Consider the following 21,172-nt stretch of genomic DNA (forward strand, 5'->3'; position numbering starts at 1 on the left):
GGAGTAACATTTGATACGAAACTTACGTTCAAGTCTCATATTGACGTGATTATAAAGAAAATGAACTACTTACGTTGGGCAACAAAACAGCACCTCTTGCACGTGAAACAGACTGCAACAACCGCACTATATTAAAAACCACAGTGTATTCGGCCATTTTGTATGGCGCCGAATTGTGGGCGTCAGCCACCCCTACCCACATTAGGAGATATATGCGAGTGAATTCTGGCTGCTGAAGTGGGCAAACCATAAGCACTATCTCCCGCAACAGTTAAGGACCACGCAGCTCTCTGAACAGCTTAAACTGCAGCGTTTACCAGACGTCATTGCCTGGAAACGATTAATAACTACAATCAAAATGATGACTGGCACGATATCATCACCATGCTTCTGGCAGCTTTGTGAGTGGCACATCCGGCCATCTGCATTAAGAGGCACAAAATCCTTGAGAATGAAGACCAACAGACTGAAGATGGCCGACAGGTTTATACCCGCCAGTGCGTTAGAATCAATTCAGTGCCTAACACATATCGGAATTGACCTACTAAAGCTCATAGAAGACCCGAAATATAGGAAACCGCAGTGTGGCTCGCTGAGGCTACTGTTGCCTAGTATAGTAGTTGTGTGAATTTCTGTCAAGAACTGTGTGCACGCAATTGAATAATGTATATCTCGCACAAGATGATCAGTGGATGTGATGTTAAGATGAACTTTTGTATTACAATTGACAGGACTCTAGATGTAGTGAAGAGTAATGTAGTTTAAATTTCATCTTTTCGTGTATATTTAACCTTTCTTGTATATTTTAGACATTCTTTTATTCGCATTTTATGGTAATCCCCCGGCATTTTCTGCCGTGAAGGGAATTTGTCACTTACCAATGTACACCTATATTTTAAATTTGGTAGGACAAATAAAGATTTATTTATATCCAATATGAGAAAAGATGTAATGAGCGTCCTCATGGGAGAGACCAACAAAGTTCCTAAAAAGGCTAAAGAGACAATTATGGAAAAATGGTGAAATCTTGAGACTGTCATTACAGCTTTCTTAATTGATAATGAGAGATTAGGAGCTGCTAATAAAGAAATCGAAATCCGGGCCAACTTATTAGAAAAAATTGTACAAACTTTTTCAGTATGGAATATTAATAAAAAGGATCATAGCCAGCAATCAGTTTATCAAACTGCTGAAACAAATACAGCAGTGTATGAGGGTACACAGTTGCAGGTTGCCTCCTCTGTGAGATCATATGCTGACGATGCCCGTGGAGCAACTTCGGTGAAGGAAAAATCAGTAGGATCGAGTGAAAATGTCATAATATTACGAGCTTCTGAAAACAAGTGTCGACGTAAAAAATTTAGTATCTAATACTTTAAAGTCAGAGTTCAAGAATGTAAAAATAAATCCTTGAGATTAGCGCGTAACAAAGGCGTAGTGCTAGAAACTGCTTCCAAGTCTGACCTAGTTAGCATATCTACTTCAGATTCCCTGTCCTCTGCGGGCATATCAACAGGGGTTCTCAAGAAAGACAATCCAGCAGTCGTGATATAGGACATACCTAAGGATTTAAGTAAAGAAGACATCGTCGAGGATTTATACAATAAAAATCTTAGTGACAATGGATTATCACTAGAGGAAGTCAAAAAGGAAACTACTTTCAGATTTACGACAAGATCGAGATCTTCATTGAATGTTCACTGTTTAATCAGTTTTACCCCTCGACTTTATAAATGTGTCTCAACTATGGACAGGATTTTCTTGGCCTGTAGCTCGCATAGACATCGATCATTTACTATTGTTACCAAGTGTTTTTTATGCTTGGGTACGGACATACGGCTCAGTACTGTACCCACACATCTCCATCTTGTGGGCATTGTGGCCAGAGTGGCCAAGTCTACTCAGAATGCCCGAATAATGAGGAATCCCCTTGCTGTATAAATTGTAAAAGGAGCAAAAGAAACTTCCAGCATTCTATTAAAGATCCCAACTGCTGTGAATATAAAAGAGCTTTAGAACTGGCACGACAAAGGATTTCTGATGAGTGAGTCGGAAGCTGCGAATACAATGCAAACTGATTCTGAGGTGGATAGAGTTCTTGGTTCTTCAGGAATTAAAATCATGCAGATAAACGGCCACCGTTCTCGGCTGGTGGCTGATGAAATTAAGAAATCAATGGAGGAGAACTTGATTGATATAATATCCGTACAAGAACCGTATTGGGCCAGGGTTCAATCGGAACCAAGCTTTAAGATTCTGGGATATCCCTAAGTGCACGAGTTGTGCAGCCTGTACAAGAAGAGCCCAAATCAGGAATCGTGGTAACCAATAACAATTTAGATGTTGTGGTGATACACGGGTTGTGTAATCAATGTGCCACATGCGTAATGATTGCAACAACAACATTGCAATTTTATCTTATTTCATTATTTGTCCTCCATCAATGGATTTTAATAGCTCTTTGGATTATCTGGAACATGCACTATTTATGTTGAAGCCTAATCACGTAATAATCACTACTGATGCAAATGCTAAATCAAGTCTATGGCATAGTTCTACAACAGATGGGAGAGGTCGTCTGCTTGAAGAATTTATATTTAATCACAATTTATATGTGATGAATATATCCAATCAGCCGACCACATTCTCTGGACCTATGGGGCAGTCCAACATTGATATAACTATAGTAACTTCAGGCCTACGACACTACATCTATGATTGGCGAGTCATCTCTGACTGGACATCTAGTGACCATAGAGTTATCTCCTTTTATGTAAAAACTGTTACAACTTTAGTTAGTCAATATCGAGTGCTTGGGTTGGTTCGGTTCTCACTGAAAACAATTGCTTGGTCTGCGTTCGATGCAGCAATTCTTATGGACTTCTCTGTGATAAGGCAACGTCAGCTAATAGAATATTCGGCTGACTCTCTTGTTGTATTTATACAGGATTTAATTCTAAGAGCAGCGTACAAGGCTGGTAAGAAGAAAGTTGCTAGATCCAAATCCTGTCCTTGGTGGACTTCAGAGTTAACAGTATTAATTATTATTATTATTAAAATCAGTTTATTTCCCAAGAAATCTTGGGTCACCCCGGGACGGCTCTGTGCCAGAAGAGTGTGAATATTTACAGACTAAGGTGGGAGGAACGCATATACAATTAACAAGAGTACATGCGTGCTCGACCCGAGATATTTACAGGATTAAATATACAATAATGTACAAAATGTACAGTAATATACAAAACATATGATTGAATGAAGACAAAAAGTCTTTGTCATATACAAATAAGCAAATTAAAAAAAAAAAAAAAAAAAAAAAAAAAAACAGTCTGTCCAGGAGCGGGTGAGTATTATAAGTTCATTATCTGGTAGCAGTTCTTGAGGATTTCCTTCCTGTAGGGCTTGTCTTCACAGAACCTATCAGGGTGGATCCTAAATTTATTAAAGATCCGAAGACAATTGGCTGGAAACATGTTCCTCAGGGAATCGATGTTTGACAGCGTAAGACCTAGAGTGAGACAGGAGTCGGGGTGCTCCCCTCTTGCCCTCATAGGGCCAGAGATTAATGTGGATACCGATGGAGCATCAATTCGCCTCGTTATACGCCGTGCGAGCGTGAGGACATTTTTTTCATGTCCTCATGGCCTACCACCCTGTTCATCCATCTAAGCAACCAATACTCTAAACTGAGATACTTCTGAAGGTATGAGGCAGAGGCAGATGACCAAATTTCTGAAGCATAGAGAGGAATCGGCGTAATGCACTTCAGGATGTGCCGAACAAGCAGCGCTGGCTGATGCACACCAACGAGCTCTTGACGCACTGCCCAAAGAGCAGCGTACGTCTTCTGCCTCATCCTGGCAAAGTGAGGCTGAAATGTGAGCCCACCGTCCCAGGTGAGGCCAAGGTCAGTATGAGAGGTCACCTTTTGCACCGGTTCCCCACTCACAAAGATTTGGATATCATTTTTGGCTTTCTTCTTGGTTATCGTCAGTTGTGCTGATTTGGAAGGGCTCAGATGCAGCCCTATTGTGGCAAGATAACTTTCCAAGCTCAATATCTGCCTACAAGCTTGTTGGTTGGTATCTTGAATCTGATGATTATGATCTGAGCTCACATAGAATTTCAGATCGTCGGCATAAGAGACAAAGTTCGGATTCTGAGCAAGGAAAGGCTCCAAAACTGCTGCAAACAGGATAGCTGACAGTACACTTCCTTGTGGGATGCCTTTTGAGACGTCAATAGTTACTTGTAAGTCATTGTGGGTCACAGACAGATGTCTAGGGAGTAGAATAGACTTTAAAATTTGAAGTAAGGTATCCGTCAGGCCGAAGTAGTGTTTCAGAATGGTAAAATGAGCTGGGAGGTGTATTCTGTCATAAGCCGATTTTATGTCGAGGAATATGATATCAATCTGTGATTTGTTGTTGAGGGTGCGCTGAATTCTGAAGAGGGTATCAAGAAGATTGGTAGTTGTCGATCTCCTTTGTAGAACGGTATGCAGGTACTCGGGCCTGTGTGCAAAGCAATGCTGGGCAATTGTTGGCTGGATTACTTTTTCGAAAATTTTGAGTAAACAACAACTGATGGATATTGGTTGCAGGTCTTTAGGAGATTTAGGTTTCTTGATCTTTGGAATGGGCTTAACATGGTAGGTTTTCCAAATTGAAGGAACTATTCCAGATTGCAGGATTTGTCTGAAAAGGTGAAGGAGAAGGTCGATTATATATGGGCTGCAAATTTTGATAATAAAGAGTGGGAAACCATCCGGACCTACAGTGGCTTTGTTGGGTAGTTTATTGATGACATCAATTAGGGTCTCTCTAGTTATTTCTATTTCAGACCAGTGTGCCCTAGGTAACCAGTCCTCCTGCGAGAGAAAGGAATCAGAGTCAGGAAAATCTGCCTGCTGTAAGCTGAACTGTGCCCATTCCTGGACAAGATTTTTGTCAATGGCTAGATGATGATGATGATGATGCGAAAGGATCCTTCTACCACTCTTCAACCTATTGAGAACAGCTTGGTTAAGGACCAGCCTTTTCTTTTTCAAGAAGCAAGCTCTTTCTTTCTTAAAGATGGAATGGTCTGAGGGAAGTTGAGTTGTCTGCCATTTCCGGTAGGCCTTCTGCTTCTTGATGAAAGCCATCTTAGTTTCCTTATTGAAACCCCGATTCGACCTGTTACCAATCCTCGTGATTCTGGCTGCACCATGTAGTGCAAGTAATTTCAGTTGTTCCGACAAGAGCATAACGGCATCCTCCAACGGCTCAGAATAGAGACGCCCCCAGTCAAACCCAATCAAGCATTGGAGAATGATCTCTGGCTTCAGATATTTGGTAGAGAAGGCTACCCTAGGGAATTCAGCAGAGTACTCCTCAGGTAACCCAAGGGAATTTCTCTGTAAGGATAGTTTACATGTAATTGACGAGTGATCAGATTGGAATCAAAAGTTGCTAGGTAGGAGTTTGATATCTTGTAAATTGTGGAAGATTAGGTCCAGCGCTTGACACGCTCTAGTTGATTGCGACACTAACCGTGTAAGGTTGAAAGCCCGAAGAGTGGCCTCAAGGCCCTCAAGGGCATTCCCATGCCTGGGCAGTGGTAAGTTAAAATCACCTGCTACAACAGATGGAATTTTAGGCACTAAGTTGGTTGCTAACCACGTGAGCAGCTCCGCTCTAGAGTCTTCATTGTGGTCCGGAGGAAGGTAGACCAGGCAGCATTGGATTTGAAGAAGAGGACTCCTCAGTGTCAGGCAGACTGCCTCAAAGTTGTTAGACTGGCTCACTCGTGTCCTTATTGGCTGGAAGCGATCGTTGAACAGGATTTCAACCCCTCCGCCTCGCCCGTTAATCCTTTGATTTCCGATGTGTTTGTAAGGGGTGTTAAAATGGGCAAGATCAAGCTGTCTATCCGCCGCTAACCATGTTTCTGTAAGGCAGATGACATCAAACTCATTAAGCAATAGGAGAGCCTGGAGACAATGAAGCTTGTTTTTTAGGCTGCGTACATTCTGCATAAACCAAAGAATCTCTCGTTCGTGTGAACCTGGTAGCAGGTCATCCTTTTGTAGCTATGGCTGTTTATCTCGCCTGGATCCGCTGTAAGCGATCGATCTGCTCCTCTCTTGGAACGGCTTTATAAGGGTGCCTACCGGCCAGCAGCTAGAATCCAAGACGATATGCTTTGCATTCGCAGGGCAGGAGATGATAAAGGAAGAATAGGTTGGGTGTCTAGTTTTGATAGCTTTTGCGTCTAAGTTGATCCCATGTTCTTGGGCAAAGAGTGCCCTGATACTTTCTGCTTTTGTCGCTGGTCCCAGTCTGGAAACAAAAATTCTCTCTCGGGTCTGGACAGCTGAAATATTATATATCTCCTCAAGTCTCCGCGACAGAGGGACCGAGGCCGGTTCAGTAGGAACCGACATATTAGGCTCCTCGCATGGAATTCTGTCACCTTGTGTTTTCACAGTCAAAACACTTTGAGCGCAAGCCATTTGTGGGTTATGCCTGGGAAGTTGCGCAAGATAGTTAAATTGATCAGAGAGAGACAGAAAGCATCCGCTTGAGCATAGATCCGCTCCTCCCTGTTTTGGCGTGGGGTTTCTCTCATCTCCATCTTCTTGTAACCGTGATGAGCCTGGCTCAAAACCTGGCGACGAGGCTTCTCCTGACGTCTTTTGCAAGGTTGGTGCAGATTAGATTCACCAGGAATCATACACTTGTCCTGGATAAAAGGGCTGTCAGCCTCGAAGGTCGGATCGCGCTGATGGAGAGCGGTGTGAGGGGGATGAGTATCCAATGGGTTCAACATCACGGCCGGGGCTACGATCTGTTCAGTTGTTCTGTCTGCAATAAGAGGCGAACTGTGCAGATTTTTTAGATTTCTTTTTCCTCGCTGGACGCGCTCAGTTTCAGTTGGAGTTCGTGGTAGTGCATCACTACTACTACTCCTTCTCTTCAATAAATGCTTGGAAGAAGGATGCTTCCCAAAAGAATGGAAGTTTTCCCTCATTCGCCTCATCAAGAAACCTCACAAACCACCAACAGACCCCCGCAGCTTCCGGCCTATTGCCCTGCTGGCTAACCTTGGTAAGGTCCTTGAGCGACTCATGGCTCTCAGGGTTGTCTCCATGCTACAAGTGCATGATTTGGTCTCACCCTGCCAGTATGGCTTCACCCGTGGAAGGTCGTGTGAAGAAGCCCTGTTCGATTTGGTTTTACACATTGAAAGTTCTGAAGAAAAATTCGAATTGGCCATCTTCATAGACTTCGAGGGAGCCTTCGATACCGTCTGGTGGGACAGTGCCTTGGCACGCCTTCGAACTGCCGCTTGCCCCCAGCAATTATACAGCCTCTTCCAGAATTATTTTTCCGACCGAGCAGTTATTCTCAAGTCAAAATTCCAGCAAGTCACCAGATCAGTAAATCGAGGTTGTCCCCAAGGGTCAGTCCTGGGACCCCTCATTTGGAACATAGTCCTCCAAGACTGGCTCTCCCGCATCTTCAGGAATACAAAAATTGTGGCCTTTGCCGATGATCTCACAGTTGTGGTGTCAGGGCATTCACGGAAGGCCATTGAAGAAAATGCAAACCAGGTCCTCGACGATCTCTCAACTTGGGCCGCACTTAATAAGTTGCATATCAACCCAACAAAATCTAAAATGATGCTATTCAAGAATAGATTGTATCTCAGGCGCCCACCGCAGGTAAAGATATGTAATGCTCAACTGCCAATCGTCACCGAAACCAAAGTACTTGGAGTGATTATTGACCACAAACTCAGCTTTCTTCCACATCTTGTTAATTTAAGAAACAAAGTTAAGAGATTCTCAGGAATCATCATACGCATCTCTAAGAATGATTGGGGACTCTCCAAAAGGTCCCTGCGGTTGTATTACAACGCAGTATTTTTACCAATTGTGACCTATGCAGCTGGAGCCTGGTTCCATCGGGTAACTCTTGTAAAGATGCGAGACAAGCTTGGAACCATCCAGAGGTCAATGTTAATGGCAATCTGCCGAGTGTGTAGAACGGTCTCCACTCCTGCTATTCAGGTCATTGCGGGAGCACTTCCGCTCGATCTACATGTCATCTTCCGAGGGTTGTGCTTCCGAATTACGAGAAATATCCCAACAAGGATCCTCGACATCGAGGTTAATCTGGATGCTGACCCCAAGGCTGAGATGACGCGTTGCTACAACGAGCTCTTCAACATTTGGCAAACTCGATGGCATAATTCAACAAAGGGCATTGTCACAAAAAGATTCCTACCTGATGTAACCTACACAGCTACTAAATCTGTACAGTCTTGGTTCACCCCTTCACTAGAAACATCATATCTAATTACCGGACACGGATCATATATATATATATATATATATATATATATATATATATATATATATATATATATATATATTTTTTTTTTTTTTCTCGCGTTCTACAATCAGTCACATGGCTGTTGTTGTTGTTTTTTTTTTAATTATTATTATTATCATTATTATCTATATACTGTATATATATATATATATATTTTTTTTTTTTTTTTTCTCTTCGCCGTTCTACAATCAGTCACATGGTTTTTTTTTTCTATTTATTATTTATTTAATTTATTTTATTTCTTTAATTATTATTATTTTTTTTAATTTAATTTATTTTATTTCTTTAATTATTATTATTTTCTTTTATTTTTTTATTTATTTATTTTACTTATTTTTTTATTTTTTTTTTCTCTTCGCGCTCTACAATCAGTCACATGGTTGGTTTTTTTTTTTTTTTTTTTTTTTTTGCGTTCTTCAGGGTTGCTGTCACTTTTTTTTTTCCTCTGCGATTTACAGTGATATCATTTTTTTCCCCTTTCTTTTGCACCACGGGAAAATCTAAATAAATATATATATTTATTTATTAACTTTTTTTTTTTTTTTTTCTCTCTCCTCTGGAGTGGGCCCCTAGAGGAATCTGGCCCACCTTTTGGCAACATCAGGTGGATCGGAGTCTCGTATTGAGACAGTACGTGATTAGCTGAGACTGGCCCACCTTCCCGTGGTGTGGACGAGTACCCAGAATCATCTGTCCAGGTGACTGATGCTTCTGGGTAGCCAAGTGGTAAGAACAGAACACACACATAATACACACAAACCGACGTCACACACATATCTGGCCCATTTGTAGTGATACTGTTCTTCACAGAGATACGAGGCGGAGTTGAACTAACGTTCTAGGAGCCGCCCATTACAAAAACACATGTCCATGTCCTATGAATGCTCCTGAGGTTCCAGATGGTCCATCACTGATGTCTGACTAGAAGGAAGACAGTATTCACTTATAAAGATTTTGAGATCCCTGAGTTGTTCATTCATTGCGAGCACTTGGTCGAGAATTTCCGTATTTTGGGCTCTGAGTTTTCTATTTTCATCATTGAGGCAGGCAAGAGAGTCGATTATTGGGGACAGAATCTCCCCGAAAGTGATCTTAAATCTTTCAGGGAGGGCATTGAGTATGGACGTGTTGTCCCTTAGAGCGCATTTAATTGACAAACTATCAAAGGGGCTATTAACCTGCAAGTCCTTTGCGGAGGCGGCAGGAGCGGTATCAAACTCCCTATTCGAAGAGGCAACGTCTTTTCCAAAGCATAAGCTTGAATCTCCAGGTGTTCTCAACGCAGACGACACAATACTACCTTCATTCGAACTGCGCACATCAAGAAGGCCAGATGGGGTTTCTTCTGCAAGAGTGTTAGTGGATATTTCTTCCTTCGAGATGTCCGCGCTTTTTGGGTTACTTGCGCAAAGGTGGCAGGTCCATTTTCTTCTCCGTTGTTTGTTCAACCTTTTAACTTTAGGTGGCTGGCAATCACGACAGAAGATTCTACGACACATAACACAAAGTAATTTTGTGTTACGAGCCTCGGGTTTGAACCCACATTCGGCACAGGACTTTTGCTGAACGCCCGTTCTGTCCTTCATTGTATACAGTTGAATTATAAGCGAAGGGTCTGAGCTGAAAAAGGGGGCGGATTGCACGTCGAGAAAGGCAGTAATCGGGTGGGTGAAAAGCAGTGAGCAACAAAGTCTTGCTGCAATTGGGCAGCTTACTAGCTTGAAGTGTAGGCTAAATTCCGGAGATGCACAAATTGAGTAAGTTTTGAGAGGGCAGCTGGGCCATCTGAGACCTGTTGATGAGGGAGTCAAGCAAAAGCGGTCATCTTATCGAATACTTGATTGTCAGACAGAAGTAGACAAAAATAGTCAGAGTTAGTTTAATAAGTTCCTTCTACCTCGCTGTCAACATGCAATCTCTTAAGCTAAACAGATGCATACGTCAGAGTTATAAAAGTCGCACCTTACAAGCGGTCAACTGCCGGAAAAGTCCCACCGCAGAGGAACTACTTGACCTTGTGATATAGCCCGAAGGGGACAGTGGTCAGCCAGCAGAGTGGACCTACAGAAGCGAAGTTTGAATTCAGGCCTCGGAGACAAGCAACGCTGGCAAATGTGAATATATGGATAGAAACATATCATGCAAAAATCATAATTACCTAAAATGTTAGGGTAATAATCTTCCACAGGATGCACAGTATTACCACTAGGCAGGTCACTATACAAAAAAAACTAGTGTAACTCGCGAAATAAATACATGAAATCACTGTAAACTTGAGGAGCACAAGATTAGACAGTCTTCATAGCTACGCGCACGCGCACCTTGTTCTTCCATTAAGGCGATTAAACCGAGCAGTAAACAGGGCTAGAAGACAGTATCAATGCCACAGACATTGGTCCCGCTCCGAAGTTGCAAGGCTGCACGATGAGTATTTGTCCTTAAAAAACAACTACAGTAGGAAGATAGCTGATCAGAAACGACGGGCGATATGGACACTTTTTGTGAAAGAATCGGGAAATTCTAACCTGTGGAGTTTACTCTATAAACTGTCACGTGACAAATTCAGGTATGGGGAAGTGTTTAATACTGTAACCACGGATATCAGTGAGACTACTGGTTGGAAGGACTCCGTTGAGATAATTTTAAGTAAGTTATTTCCAACTGACGATTCTCAGGAAGATACTGAGTATCAAACTGGCATACGTAGAGATAATCGGCTCTATGTAGCTAGAGAAAATACTGCGGAGTTTACAATGGAAGAACTTACAAGAGTTTTGAAGACGCTTAATCTCATAAAATGTCCTGGAATTGATTTAGTCGAGAATATATTTATAACGAGGTTCTATAAGTCGTTACCTAATTTCCTTTTATTAATGTTTAACAAATGTCTAAGAGAAGGACTGTTTCCAACGCAGTGGAAGGTTGCATTATTGAAGTTAGTTAGAAAACCTGGGAAGCCACTAACTGAACCTAAATCATATCGTCCTATCGCTCTTTTGGCAAACCTTGGTAAAATCTTTGAAAGGTTAATGGCATTACGGGTAACCGACCTGCTAGTGCAGCAGGATATGATATCGCCTCAGCAATATGGGTTCACTCCTGGGAAATCCTGTGAAGATTGTCTAGTGGCATTTCGAACGCATATTGAGAATTCTATATCCAAATATGAATTAGCAATCTACGTGGATTTTGAAGGGGCATTTGGTACTGTTTGGTGGGAGGCAGCGATGGCTCAGTTAAGAAACGCTGATTGTTCCAAGGAATTATATATGCTTTTCAACAGTTACTTTTCAAATAGATATGTGCTAGTGAAGTCCAAGCACTTTGAGCTACGAAAACAGGTTGTGAGAGGGTGTCCTCAAGGCTCTGTGTTGGACCCCTTATTTGGAACCTTATTTAGAATCTCCTAGTTTTGCATCGGCGGCGCCCACATAACAGAACAAACAGTGAAAGTGACCACATACCAAGAATGACCACCCAAAATGGAAATAGGACTATGACCATGACCACGACCAAACTGAATGAGACCTTGATCCCATGACCAACGCCGGCATTCAACCGATCTGTGAACAAGTCGGTAGAGACCTTGTCCCTGGATGTACCTCCTAGTGGTACCAGTGTCGTGATGCTGTTCAGAACCTGCTGACCTAGCCACTCTGCATCCAGGCCACACAAACGCCATATTGGCGACATGTGCTGGCTCCCTTGTCCGGCGCTTTCTACCCCACCCCGGAAGGGGGGGGGATACAGTTATACTGTTTCCTCCCCTCCACGTCACCCCATTCTTCCTTCTGGCAGGTCATGGGAAATTGAAGCCTCCCTCTATTGGCCTTATCCTTCCTCCTTTAACCCCTCAGTCTTCAGTCTCTCCCCCCCTCTATCTTTACACAAGCGAATTCCCCCCACATAAATTCAATGAATCCAAATTAACTTACGCCCATATTTCGGTCTTTCTTTATTCAAGCGACATCACCCTATGCAATCGAGAGATATCACACATATATCTATACATATATGTGTAAATATTTTTTTTTTCTTTTTTTTAAGGTCCTAGCCACTGAAATCTCAGGAAATTAGGTGGCAGGACCTGCCAGAGTGAACTAAAGACTATCGGGTACATGGTCTGCCTCCACGGGGCGTAAGCGGGGCAACGGTGGGCCTCAGAAGAGGTCCAGTGGCTAAATGGCCAGAGGAACAAAGGTACAAAACACCACACTTCCATAATCCATACACTTTTAAATCTCTGGCCTTCCCAATGAACTGGTACACCCACAATAAAAGCAACGCTGAGATGGGGGAAACCCCTGGTGCCGTTAGACACTGAAAACACTTACACTTACTGCCTTTGGGTGCCGGATTTAGAGTCCAGTTCGTGTACATAGTTGTGGTCGGCCACCTGGTGGCATGGACAGTATTGGGAAGCAACCTTCATGGTGATTGCTGTGTAAGGACCCGTCCTTACATTAATTAATAAAAATTGTTAAATATTATGAGAATTTAACTGTAATACGAATAGTGGTTTTCTGATAAAAACAACATGGGTTAAGAAGCTCTGGAATTCAAAAATACCTTCCAGTCACTCTCTGTTTAGTAGTAGCTTGTTTGTATGGAAGTTCTTTGACGAGTCAGTGAAAGTAATATACCATGACAAATCCCCCATTAAGACAGAGGCAGATGCACCATAGTAAGGGCCAAGAGCACTTAAGTTGGCTCTCTTAGAAATTTCACGGTGAAACGCCATTAGAGGTGGGCGACGTCACCAGGTGTGCGCGCGTGAGGTCACGGGAAGAGCTGTGACGTTTCTCAGTTAACCTGAACTTCCGCCTCTCGTTCTAGATGGTTCTCGTATATTCTAGGCCACGGAAGTTGGGAAGAAGACCCGCCCACGGAAGATGAGAGGAGACAAATGAGAGCACAGGAAAAGGGATGCGCAGATCTCCTATTGGCCAGGAAGAAAGTGGAGGGAATTTTGAGAGGGAGATTAGGAAGAAGTTTTCGGGGCATTCAGAGAGAAGCTTTCGTGGCATTCAGTGAGAAGCTTTCGTGGCATTCAGTGAGAAGCTTTCGTGGCATTCGGAAGAAGTTTTCGGAGGAGTCGGAAGAAGTTCTCGAAGCGGTCTGGAGAATGATTTGAATGAGTTGGAGAACGATACAAAGCAGAGCAGTAGTCTAATTTGGGTGATAGCTGCAGCCCTGAGGTAGATGGAAGCAATGATAGAAATTCTGCGTATCCCGACAGCCCGTAGGAATGTTCACCTGTAAGCATGGAAGCCGTAGCAAGGAAGAATCACATCCTGAAAATTATGTAGGCAAAGCCAGTCTAATGAGTGGTCGAACCATTGACCTACTAGACAACTCCTCTATCCACGGAAGAAGAAATGCTGACCGGTAAAGAATATACGACCCTGATTGATTCCAGCCACGCAGTATCCGGTAGGGAGACACCATAAATCACCGAGATCCCCAAATGAGCGCCCCCGCATTCCAGTACCTGAATGACCGATATGAAAGGAAGCCGAGCAGAGAGGAAAGTTCCAGGCCAAACATGTAAGTGCTATAGAGTTTACCGAAATAGGTGTACCTAATTTATTAAGGAGAGGACTTTAGGAGAAATAAGTATATATATAGTTAAGGAGGGAGATTTAAGCAATGAATATATGTATAAAGGTGTAATGTATTTAAAACAGACGTAGCCTAAATTTGAAATGAAGCCCCTCATATAAATGCTTGATGGAAGGAGAGGGTATAATAGATAACTGAGAATTGTTTAAAGTTGGGAAAGGTTTTTATATTATATATGAAGTTAAAGGTTGGAATTTTGATTTATAATGAGTTGATTTGTGGAGAGTATTTCTGATTTGAGTAGGGGCTAATTAAAAGTGATATATATAAAGGTATAGGGGATTAACGGTCCTGAAGGGTAATGTTAAATTGAATTGATTAATATTTCCTGTTAACCTGATTGCAGTAAAGGTGTCTAATTGAATAAATGAAATTTTCTTACAAATTGAGACACGAACTCTGAAGGTTTTTGTGAGCCAGTTCATTGGCTGGTAGTTGTTGGTGTATTATATAGACTGTTCAGAAGAAGAGTTGGAAGAATCTATGTGAAGTGAATACCACGACCTATCCAAGTCCCTGTAAAGAACACGAAGAGACACCATTGCATAATGAATAATAATGTGTATTAGAATAGGATATCTGATGATAAAACATTGGAGTTTGAACAAGATATTTACACATATAAAGGTTAATGAAATAACAAGTCACTATTATTAGTTTCTGTATGATATGTTAATAAACATTGTTTTATTTTACATTCATGTGTTGGAGTCTGTCATTCCGAAACTCAGCCAATCCTGTGGAGAAATACTTAAAATAATTAAGGTCCCCTACGAGTCAGGTAATCTTCTGAGAACAAACAAGTCAGATGCTAAGTGGGAGGATTGGACTACGGGGATATACATTAATACAAAAGGAAAAGATACAAAAAAATAACCCCATAAGTAATAAACGTTACCCCGCCCCCCACAATTGGCGATATGCCAGCCAGGAAAACTCCTCAATGGAAGGCTGTGTTTAGAAATGACAAAACAAAGATTCATTATAATCAGTTGCTGAAACTGTAAAATTCAGCTGGCGAGCCAGAAAGCGTAAGTTAGAATTATATATGTATTACTGAGTTGATTATTGTTGAATGAATTTAGATTGAACAAGTAAATAATGGTGGATTTTAGAGGCAAGTATTGATTTAGTGTTGAACTGGAAATTATTATTTATGTACAATTGAATTAATTAGTGAGACCGAACAGGGAAACTTCAAGGATAGATAGGTAAAACTTAAGGAGTTTTATAATTATTGGGTGTTGAACTTTTACTAATTGATTATTGACCAATCAGGTAAATGTTAATGATAGATTGAATTGGATTATCTAATATAGTTAAAGAATTGTAGAAAGATTAATCGGCAGACATATTGATTAGTTAAAGTTGATAGCTAGAGATTAATAGATATAAAATAAAAAAATGCCAAGAAAGGGTAGGAAACGCGGCGAGGACTGCGAAAATTTTGGGAGAAGCGAAATCGAAGGGTTAGCTAAACATTTAAATAGCATCGAAAGAAAGATGGAGTGGATGATGGAAAGGCTCTCTTTAAGCAATGATGCTAGAGAAAATCAGCAACAAACGGAAGTGAAACAAAGATTGGGTACAGTTTCACGAACATACGAGGGGGGAGACAAGGATAGCGGTCGTAAATGGTGTTATATGTGCCAGAACTCAGACCATTGGACCCGCAACTGTAAAGTGAAACAGGGTGCTAAAGAAAGCTGGGAAAGGGAAGAGTATTGGGAACGAGACAGGTACCCACACGTACAAAACCCCAGAAACATGGACAAGCACAGGGAGGAAAGGCATTGCGCAAAACAAGGGGGGTATCGGAATGAACGAGAGCGCATTAACAAGGCCGTAGTCAAGAGACATGGATCTTCTAGACATGCCCGCTGCGGGAGGCCATCATTACACTTAAACACCGCCAAAGGAAAGGCCATATCTTTAGGTGCGGTAAGTGCTAAGGGCAGTAGAAACGACCTGTTATATGTGAGAGGCAGCTTAGGAGGGGTACCAGGTAAGTTTCTGGTGGACACAGGAGCCTCGAGGTCTATTTTAATGTGGGACTACCTCATTAGATACTGCAAAAGGCCGAGTAAGGGAGATATAAGATGTTGCCGCGATTTTCTTGTGGAGGGGGTAGGTGCTGGAGAAATTCACACCGATTACATTGTCAGAGACAAGGTAAGAATACAGGGGTGTGATAACTTGGTGGCCCATTCATATTTTGTGGCAAACAGAATAAACAGTCGTCGACACGACGCAATACTAGGCACGGACCTCCTAAGGAAGTTAAGAGCCAAGATAGATGTGAGAAATGGCCGCATTACCTTCGGCAGTAATACCCAGGCGAGTCCAAAGGTAGACAGGAGGCGAAAGGCAGGCGTCAGAGCCCAGTATGAGCCAGAGAAAGGGGAAACTCCAAAGGAAGCTAGTGGGGAAGAATTAGAAGGGTGTAAGGCAAGCACAGATAATAAAGTTCTGGTTACACAAAACAAATGGAAATTAAATAAGAACACCAAAACAAATAGGAATAATGAGGGAAGGTGCCAAGAGAAGGGGAGGGTGTTACACGTAGGAATTTTGGAAACGAGAGAAAGGGTCGGTTTACATTCGGGAGAGAAAACACATGAAGGGGGAGAGAATGGCTGTGATGAGAAGGATCGCAAATTAAATGGAGCAACAGAAATTAAAGGAATCGAAGGATTAGGAAATTACAGAACTGAAGCTTCCAGTGAGGAGAAGGCACACAAACTGAAGGAAATAAACAGGATGCAGCAAATGTATCTAGGAGCAGTATTCGACGAAAATATGGGATGGGAGTAGTTAATGAAGCTTAATATAAGTTTAAGTAATGTCTGGTATATAAGTGTAATTAGAAAATAAAAAAAGGCAATTAGAGGAGATTGGCTGTCGATTAAGTGGATCTGGGATAAAGGAAAATCCGTCTGAGGACAGAAAGAAAGAAAAAAATTTACATATGGAATATAAATTTTTTTGGGGGAAGAGGAATGCTATGTAAGGACCCGTCCTTACATTAATTAATAAAAATTGTTAAATATTATGAGAATTTAACTGTAATACGAATAGTGGTTTTCTGATAAAAACAACATGGGTTAAGAAGCTCTGGAATTCAAAAATACCTTCCAGTCACTCTCTGTTTAGTAGTAGCTTGTTTGTATGGAAGTTCTTTGACGAGTCAGTGAAAGTAATATACCATGACAAATCCCCCATTAAGACAGAGGCAGATGCACCATAGTAAGGGCCAAGAGCACTTAAGTTGGCTCTCTTAGAAATTTCACGGTGAAACGCCATTAGAGGTGGGCGACGTCACCAGGTGTGCGCGCGTGAGGTCACGGGAAGAGCTGTGACGTTTCTCAGTTAACCTGAACTTCCGCCTCTCGTTCTAGATGGTTCTCGTATATTCTAGGCCACGGAAGTTGGGAAGAAGACCCGCCCACGGAAGATGAGAGGAGACAAATGAGAGCACAGGAAAAGGGATGCGCAGATCTCCTATTGGCCAGGAAGAAAGTGGAGGGAATTTTGAGAGGGAGATTAGGAAGAAGTTTTCGGGGCATTCAGAGAGAAGCTTTCGTGGCATTCAGTGAGAAGCTTTCGTGGCATTCAGTGAGAAGCTTTCGTGGCATTCGGAAGAAGTTTTCGGAGGAGTCGGAAGAAGTTCTCGAAGCGGTCTGGAGAATGATTTGAATGAGTTGGAGAACGATACAAAGCAGAGCAGTAGTCTAATTTGGGTGATAGCTGCAGCCCTGAGGTAGATGGAAGCAATGATAGAAATTCTGCGTATCCCGACAGCCCGTAGGAATGTTCACCTGTAAGCATGGAAGCCGTAGCAAGGAAGAATCACATCCTGAAAATTATGTAGGCAAAGCCAGTCTAATGAGTGGTCGAACCATTGACCTACTAGACAACTCCTCTATCCACGGAAGAAGAAATGCTGACCGGTAAAGAATATACGACCCTGATTGATTCCAGCCACGCAGTATCCGGTAGGGAGACACCATAAATCACCGAGATCCCCAAATGAGCGCCCCCGCATTCCAGTACCTGAATGACCGATATGAAAGGAAGCCGAGCAGAGAGGAAAGTTCCAGGCCAAACATGTAAGTGCTATAGAGTTTACCGAAATAGGTGTACCTAATTTATTAAGGAGAGGACTTTAGGAGAAATAAGTATATATATAGTTAAGGAGGGAGATTTAAGCAATGAATATATGTATAAAGGTGTAATGTATTTAAAACAGACGTAGCCTAAATTTGAAATGAAGCCCCTCATATAAATGCTTGATGGAAGGAGAGGGTATAATAGATAACTGAGAATTGTTTAAAGTTGGGAAAGGTTTTTATATTATATATGAAGTTAAAGGTTGGAATTTTGATTTATAATGAGTTGATTTGTGGAGAGTATTTCTGATTTGAGTAGGGGCTAATTAAAAGTGATATATATAAAGGTATAGGGGATTAACGGTCCTGAAGGGTAATGTTAAATTGAATTGATTAATATTTCCTGTTAACCTGATTGCAGTAAAGGTGTCTAATTGAATAAATGAAATTTTCTTACAAATTGAGACACGAACTCTGAAGGTTTTTGTGAGCCAGTTCATTGGCTGGTAGTTGTTGGTGTATTATATAGACTGTTCAGAAGAAGAGTTGGAAGAATCTATGTGAAGTGAATACCACGACCTATCCAAGTCCCTGTAAAGAACACGAAGAGACACCATTGCATAATGAATAATAATGTGTATTAGAATAGGATATCTGATGATAAAACATTGGAGTTTGAACAAGATATTTACACATATAAAGGTTAATGAAATAACAAGTCACTATTATTAGTTTCTGTATGATATGTTAATAAACATTGTTTTATTTTACATTCATGTGTTGGAGTCTGTCATTCCGAAACTCAGCCAATCCTGTGGAGAAATACTTAAAATAATTAAGGTCCCCTACGAGTCAGGTAATCTTCTGAGAACAAACAAGTCAGATGCTAAGTGGGAGGATTGGACTACGGGGATATACATTAATACAAAAGGAAAAGATACAAAAAAATAACCCCATAAGTAATAAACGTTACCCCGCCCCCCACAGCTGCTTTCCAGTAGCAAACTGGCCAGAAGCAACTAAACGACATGCGTTTCACAAAAATTTCATTACACCCATTTCTGATCATTTTGCAGAGTTTTGTATTTCATCACAGGGGAACAAGGCGGAGTTGAACTGGCATTCAGGAGCCGCCCTACATAAGACACAACATATGTCTACACGTCCAGCTCGTACAGGCTATGGCAATCGACAGTCGTTACGGGTACCCATGCTCACTGCGAGACAAGAAACAGCGCCTTGGTCGCCTGGTCTGATGAATCCCATTTTCAATTCCATCAAATTGATGAGCGTATACGCATTTGAAGAAAGCAACGTCAGGCCACGGCACCTGGATGCATCGTTGGTGTTCGGCAGGCTACAGGCAGCCGTGTTATGGAGGGGGGGGGACTGTTTTCGTAGAATGTTCAGGATCCTCTGATCGCATTAATCAACGGCTCGATGGAAACGCTTACTTTTCTATCGTCGCCTCACAAACCTCACAAAAGTACTTCTAATCAGGAGGGGATTCATTCCCGCAGTGAGGAAGGGCAGAGATTAAAACCACTGTGCTATCCACAATACTGCCTGAATTTACAGTCAAGCAGCATTTTATTGTTCCAATGATCATGGTATGATCATTGGAACAATTTACTTGTCGCGGTGGTTGAAGCGAAGGGTTTGGTTTTTGAGCAGAATTAGATAGTGATGGGGAAAGACTAGGCTGCATTTTAGTTATATAACCCTAGATTTAAAAATTAAATTGCAGCTTCATCAACGTAATTACTATACAGGGTGTTTCAGTTAAACGTTTCAGAACTTCTAAGAGGGGTCGGGTACATCCTGACAACTCGAAATCATATAGCAATGTGGGGTCGGAAATGCTTTCCTGAAGCGGTATTGTACACAGAAGTCGTCGTGCGACGTCGTGCAGCACAGATTCGATTTTCGATCAATGAATGGGCCGGTATTATGGGAGATCACCTCATCGGACCTATCTACTTGATCTTTCTGCAGCAAGTATTGCCACAACTTTTGAGAGATGAACAGATTTCTGCATCGACGCAACAGACAATGTGGTTCCAACACGATGAAGCCCCTGCCCATTATAGCGGAGATGTTCGTAACTACCTGGATGTCACATTTGGTCAACAGTGGATCGGACGTGGTGGTCCCGTGCGTTGGCCTGCTCGGTCACCCGACCTATCATGTCTTGATTTTTATTTCTGGGGTCATATGAAATCGCTAGTTTATGACACCCCTGTTGACAATGCTGAGGAGCTGGTTGCAAGAATCGCAGTAGCTGCCGAAGAAATTCGCCTGGAGTATTCCAGAATGTTCGGATGTCCATGCGTCGGAGATGTGAGGCGTGCATTGTAGCCCGTGGAAGAAACTTCGAACACTTACTTTAATCCATGTACCTTTTGCTTCTTTTCATGTATTATTAAAACGATTTCTCACTTACGGTCTCTTTTCTTTATGGTGCTTCTGTGTACAACACCGCTTCAGGAAAGCATTTCCGACCCCACATTGCTATATGATTTAGAGTTGTCAGGATGTACCCTACCCCTCTTAGAAGTTCTGAAACGTTTAACTGAAACACCCTGTATATATAGTTGAGAAGCAAAGTGCAAAAATTTTATCTATAATAAGGGCAAAATAAATGATAGCTTCAATGCAGTTACATGCCTAAGTTTAAATCTTGTTTAACCAATAATTAAAATAGTAGTACATCCCGATACCACTGGTACTTATAACAAAACAATTCAGAAATCTAAAACTGCACTTTTCTATTTTTACCTTAATCAATTTCGAAGCATTTTCGTTTTATATAATGAAAGTCTTATTCTGCCGAGCACAGGTGATCTGTAGAGTGAAAATTCTGAGTTATGTTCATGTGCTTGTTTATATGAACAAGAGGTAATCTGAAAATGGATCAACGCAAATAAAATAAGTAGTAAATAAAGTTATATTTAATAAAATTCAGTAAAATAATAATTATTATTACTGTATTTTATTTTATTCATATTTGCTAGGCCCTTGCCCAGACTTAGAGATTATTGTGTTTCCTCTGTTGGTACA

The sequence above is a fragment of the Mastigoproctus giganteus genome, chromosome 2, assembly GCF_048544385.1.
Source record: "Mastigoproctus giganteus isolate SK-2022 chromosome 2, ASM4854438v1, whole genome shotgun sequence".
NCBI lineage: Eukaryota > Metazoa > Arthropoda > Arachnida > Uropygi > Thelyphonidae > Mastigoproctus > Mastigoproctus giganteus.